This window comes from Nannospalax galili, unplaced genomic scaffold (genome assembly GCF_000622305.1).
Source record: "Nannospalax galili isolate Female #2095 unplaced genomic scaffold, S.galili_v1.0 scaffold767, whole genome shotgun sequence".
In the NCBI taxonomy this organism is placed as follows: Eukaryota; Metazoa; Chordata; class Mammalia; order Rodentia; family Spalacidae; genus Nannospalax; species Nannospalax galili.
In genome coordinates, this window is record NW_008357164.1 from 1,350,142 (window position 1) to 1,356,133 (window position 5,992).

Sequence of the window (5,992 nt, forward strand, 5' to 3'; positions counted from 1 at the left end):
CTTCCAGAAAATTTACATTAAGAAAATAGTAATTTTCTTTTCAAACATTTCATCTAGCTTCCTCCTATCAATAACACTTAAATTGCATTTCATAATTGAAAGATAGAATTGATATATGAGAAAAATAATGAAGCAAATACGGCATTTAAGTGAAAAACAGTATACTAATAATTGTTCTAAGAACCTCATTTGTTGTGAAATTATCTAATATGTCTATAAAAGTGAATCATTCAGTTTTCATAAACAAAGACTGCTCACAGCACAGGCTCAAACTACTGTCCATCCATACAGACCCTTATGCTTGCTTCTCTATGCCCAGTTTGTAATCAGTGACTGAGTTTTTGCTGTTGTTGTTGTTTTTCACTTTTTTATTGAACTTTTAAAATTTCATACATTTCCCACTCAAATTCAGACCCCCTCCACACACATGCCTTTGCCCTATCCATCCCCCCGACCAAATCCTAGAAACTGTGCCGCACATGCTGCTTCCTTTTCATTCAGATGTTTGTACCCAAGTGTCTTTCAGTGTAAATGCATCCACTGGAGTCTAGTCAGCCCATCCAATACTTGTATGTAAGTCATACTCTCCCCCACCCAGAAGCAATAAGTCTTAAATCTCAAGCTAGTGCTCGCCTATTTCTTACCTCCCCTTTGGGCCCTTGTTTCATTGAGCTGACATGGGTCCCTCACTCGATGCCACCACTGCCATAGGCTCACATGAGCAACCCTCCAGTGGCCTGTAAGCCTCCACCTCCTTATGTTCATGAACCAGGCCTGGCTCTTACAATCTTTCTGCCTCCTCTTCCCAGATGCTCCCTGAGGCTTGGGTTGGTGAGGTTCCATATAGGAGTCCCATCCAACACTCTACAGTCTCTCCAAAACTTGGCCAGCTGTGGCCTCTGTGTCTATCACACTCTGATATACATGGAAATCTCACTGTGAGGGTTGAGGGGGTGCATTAGCCCTTTCTCTACCCCTTATTCTGCTATGTTCCATGATCCTTGGTTGTGGAGCTTCAACTACAAATATGTCACCTAGTATTGGGCATCTCCTAGGTGTATGTTCTCTATGCTCGATCAGATGTACAGCTCTGCAGTAGCCTCCATCTGATGCAAAAAGAAACTTCTTTGATGAGTGCTGTATGGCATGTTTGTCTCTCTAAGGGAGGTATCTTCTGTCAGGCACCAGGTTCCCTACCAACCAAGCAGCTCCTAGGTATACATATGCATTAATGTTCAGACACCCTACATGCATCTCTTAAAGGGTTTCTGGGGCATTATTTTCCCTCTAGGTTTTCTAGACCCCCACGATTCACTCATCTCTACTCTTTTCTCTCATCTGATTGAGTTTATTTAAAAGTATTTTTATGGGCCTGGAGAAATGGTTCAGTGGTTAGGAGCAGTGACTTCTCTTCCAGAGCACCCGGCTTTGATTCCCAGCAACCATATGCTAGTTAACAAGTGTCTGTAACTCCAGTTCCAGGGGATCTGATACCCTTTTCTGACCTCCGCAGCCATTGCATAATATGGGTGCACTTACATATGTGCAGGCAATACACTCACACCCACAAAATAATAAATGAACTGTTTAAAAAAATAAGAGTTTTTTTTATATATACTTACCTGGAAGGAGAGATAGCATAATCATAAAGGTTGTTTCCCCAGAGTGAGGCTTCTAAATTGCATTCCAAGTGTGCTGACACCTGAAATTTCCCCAGTTGTGGAAAATTTGACTGCAGAGTATGTGGGAGTGAGGACTGTGTTCACATCCTTCCACTTTCAACATAAAAGGTATTCCTGTATTCAAGTACACTGAAAATTTGTTTCAATTGTTTGACACATGATGATTGAATATATGTATGGGATACAGTGTGATAAATGATACATATATAATATGTAATCAACATTTCCCTCTTCTTAATTATTCATTATTTCCTTATGTTGAAATGTTTTGACTTTCTCTTCTACATCTTCATAAAATCTGTAAAATGCTGTTATAAATTATAGTCCATCCTGCAGTACTGTAGTACACCAAAATTCAATCTCCCTATGTATTTATATTTCAGCCTATCTTTTCCAGGCTCCCTCTCTTAGCCACTGAGCTGCTCTTAGTTTGAATTGAAGCTGTTAGCTTCTACATGTAAGTAACAAAACAGAGTGTATATCTACATGTGCTTTGTTTTAGTTAACATTGTGTCCACCAGTTTCTATGAAAGTGGCCACAAATGACAGACTTTCATTTCGATTTCTCACTGAGAAATATTCTAATGTACCCACAAACCACATTTCCTTCATGGATTCATTCATTGATGAGGACTTGGGTCTTTTTGATTATATAAGGAATCCTTACTGTTTCAGTTACACTGATTTATATTTCCACCAATAGTTTCTAAGTGTTCACCCTGCTACACATTCTCAGCATGATTTGCTATTTTTTGCCTGATGCTTTATATTTTCCTTAGGGTTCTTTTTTTTTTTTTTTTTTTCATTTTGACAAAGGTTGTTTTTGCTGTGACTCTCTCTAGCACCACAACAGTAAGTCACAGAAAAAGCATCCGGCTGCCTGCTTTGTGCTCCAACCCACACAGATTGTGATGCATGTGATTGCTTGGTGGTTCCTAGGTGCCCTGTGAAAGCAATTGGACCATGGAGCACACAGAGGTGGCAAGGAGCTCTGTATGAGTCATCCACATCCTGGGGTGGGTGGGGCTCCTGTTGGCAGCCAGTGGTCACTTTCACCCGTGTCCTCTATGAAACTCTGTTGGGTCAGTGAGAGGTATACTCATCTGTGAGTGACAGAAAACCCAGGACAGTCTTGGTTTTGTATGAGAAGATGGAGGCCAGGGATGTGACTCAGTTGGTAAAGTACTCATTTTTTAAGTTAATGTGAATGAAAAGATAGGATATTCAACAAGTAATTTATATTTAAAATTTTTTTCAGGGTCTGTGATCTCATTGTAATGAAATAAAGTCAAATATGGAATCTGTATACTTATTTTATAGTGTTAAGCTTGGAGAAAACTATTTCAAGCTGTTAAGTTGGTGGAAGGAGAGATGCACAGTAGATTTTATTTATCAATAAAACAAATGAACAAAATATCCTAGAAATTTAATGAATAAAAAAGCATACATCAAAACTAATGCATCCACAATTAGCATTTAATTTTTAGAACACATTAGTGTTCTAATTGCAGAATGACACTTGAGACAGTAAATTCTATTCACCCTATAGAGCATATACAGCAGTTAAGATACCTGGGTTTTCTTTTAAAATATTTGTACACAGAGCACTTTTTCTATTATGAGATTTTGAAATGAATTAATAAGGTACTATTGCAAGACACTGCAGGAGCACAATTATGCCCAGTGACTTAGAAATATACATTATGATTAAGCGCAGGTAAAGACAAAGACACCTCAATTTCTGAAGTCACCTTTTGCCTTATCTGTAGTTTGTAGAAAAACAGTAAGTATAAAGGTAAGGAACAAAATCACATCTGACTTAGTTGGCCATTAGCATCTCAGTGAGCAAGTTTAGCCTATTCATGTGTTTTTCTCTCTAGTCCTTTTTCTAGATCACAAGTTACAACACATACTCTGTGACTTTATATTCTTCCTGTTGTAAAGAATTCTGAGTAAACTCTTAAAAGGTATTGAGTCCACACTAGTCACTGAACCTATCATGTGTGTTCTGGTATAGTCTCTGGAACCCATGCTCAGGTGGCTCTTCTCTCACTCTTCTCCTGAGTCCGAGAACATTCTTTTCTTTTTTTAATAATTTATTGAGAATTTCACATATCCACATAAGGTTTGATCAAATCCATGCCCACTCCCTCCCCTCCAACTCCTCCCATATCTCCCCATCACTTTTTTCTGATAACTTCATGTATTCTTTCTTATTTTTTTAAAATGGATCTTTTTGCTAATGTAACATTTCCCCCCCCCCACCTAAAGAGATAACCCCAAAATATTTTAAGGATTAGATAAAATCTCCCAAGCACTTTCGACATTTTTGGCCTTTGGAATGGAGTATATTGCTAAAAAGCCCAAGGACACTGTGAGTTTTAGCCAAGAAACTGGGTAGTTTCTTTGAGGTCTTTTTTTTTTTACCATAACTACCTAGCCTATTCCTACCTCCTTTTCTCATCACACCATCCTCTGTATACATATGTACAACTTGCAGATAGGGAATCAGGATGCAGACAGCTCTGGCTTCTTCCATGCTGTGTTTAACAGGGACAGGTGAGGCAATTGGGATACCCCCTCAGTGGATCAAACTAAATGACTCCCAAATTGCATAACTCTTAACTGTAGGGAGAAAAGAAGGTCCTTGACTGGTGAATAGGAGATGTGAAGGAGAAGTAAAAGCAAGAGTAATTAGCATTATAAGTTCTAGACAGGGAACTAGAAAAAAGGCAGAACAGGACAATTTTCAAATATTCATATGAGAGTCCACTGGAATTTCTTGACAAGGGCTTCCCAAAGCATCCCTCTTTTGGGTTCCAACTTATTTTTCTTTTGTCTGCCAAGGCTGGGCTTGAGAGTGATGGATTCAGGATTTGCTTTCAGGAATTTTGATAGCTGTTGGAGTGGTTAGAATCAGTGTCAGTTCCCTCTCAAAGCCTTTTGGATAAGGAGGAGGAAACAAATTTATCCTTCATTTGAGAACAATAACAGGTTGTCTCCCTTAGCTACAGGTGGGCACTATAGTATTGCAGACCAAGATTTGAAGTCTTATAATTGAATGGCACTTTCTGATTAGGAACAAAATCATCATTGAGAAATAATTGTCTAAAGATATTTTTATATAGACTTAAGCATACTGTCTGGTAAGTGTAGTCTCTTAAACACTTAAAGAAATACACTGATGACTTTACTCTTTGGTTATACTTTCCTTTGGGGTGTTTAAGACCATACAGCTGGCCCAAATAAATCAATTTATTTTTACACTTAAGGTCATTTGAGGATCTGTTCCTCTGGGGTCACATGGGCTTGGAAAGATCCCCTGGATTGTTTCTTTTACCAGTTCCATCTATGTGAAGATAAGTCAAAGATCCTGCTTGACCATGGCTGGCTTCGCTTGGAAGCGTGGAGGAGATGTTTCCTCTGAGTTGACTCTCCTTTTTGTAGACTGGACACTGGTTCAAGTCCATCTGGTAGGGTCTCCATGGCCTCCGTGAACAAGAGGACAGGTGACTCAGCGCAATTACAGGACATTTTGAGGGAGTGCCCTGGAACTTAGTCTACCTTGGAGGGCAAGGGTCAAAAACTGTCCTTTAAATCCTTCTTACCAGATTAGTATAGCCCTCAAAGTATGGCTGTTAAACATCCAAGAAGGTTAGTTCCACCAGTCTGGTACTCTTAATTACCATGTGCTATGTAGATAATGCTTGGGTAAAAAAAACAAATATTCTCAGATAAACCTTGATTAGACACATATTTTATTCTTTACTGAGAACATTCTTGAGAATCCAATTTAGAATAGAGAGGTATCATAGACTACTCAATGTATTGGAAGATCAATGTGATTTGTGTCTTATAAATTGGGCTAAAGTACTCCTACAGTAAAGACTAGCAATATTTATCTTACAATAGCTTTAAAATAGACAATTATGCATATGTACAAGCCACTTGACCACCTTCTGAAATAAAAAGCATGCACCCTTTATAGGGAAATCTTGACACTTAGATTGTCAACTGTGAAATGTTTATAATACCTACTATCCTATAAAAGCATAAATAGAAATTATAACCACAAGAAAAGTGAGTCAATAATCAGACATAGACATGATGATGACATAGTCAGTATTAATTGCTTTTGGAAAAACTTATGATATGAAAACATAAACATGAACAAAATGTGCTTTTGGAAGCCCATGTCAAGAAATTCCAATGGACTCTCATATGAATATTTGAAAATTGCCCTGTTCTGACTTTTTTCTAGTTCCCTGTCTAGAACCTGTAATGCTAATTACTCTTGCCTTTACTTCTCC

The 5,992-nt window shown here is 38.3% G+C and overlaps 1 non-coding gene across 1 annotated transcript; it reads left to right on the forward strand.

The window, feature by feature from the left end:
* The first annotated feature begins 1,614 nt into the window (after window positions 1–1,614).
* Window positions 1,615–1,773, forward strand: LOC115067943. Its single transcript, XR_003847300.1, has one exon. It is a non-coding gene; the product is annotated as a U1 spliceosomal RNA (small nuclear RNA).
* The last annotated feature ends 4,219 nt before the right edge of the window (window positions 1,774–5,992 follow it).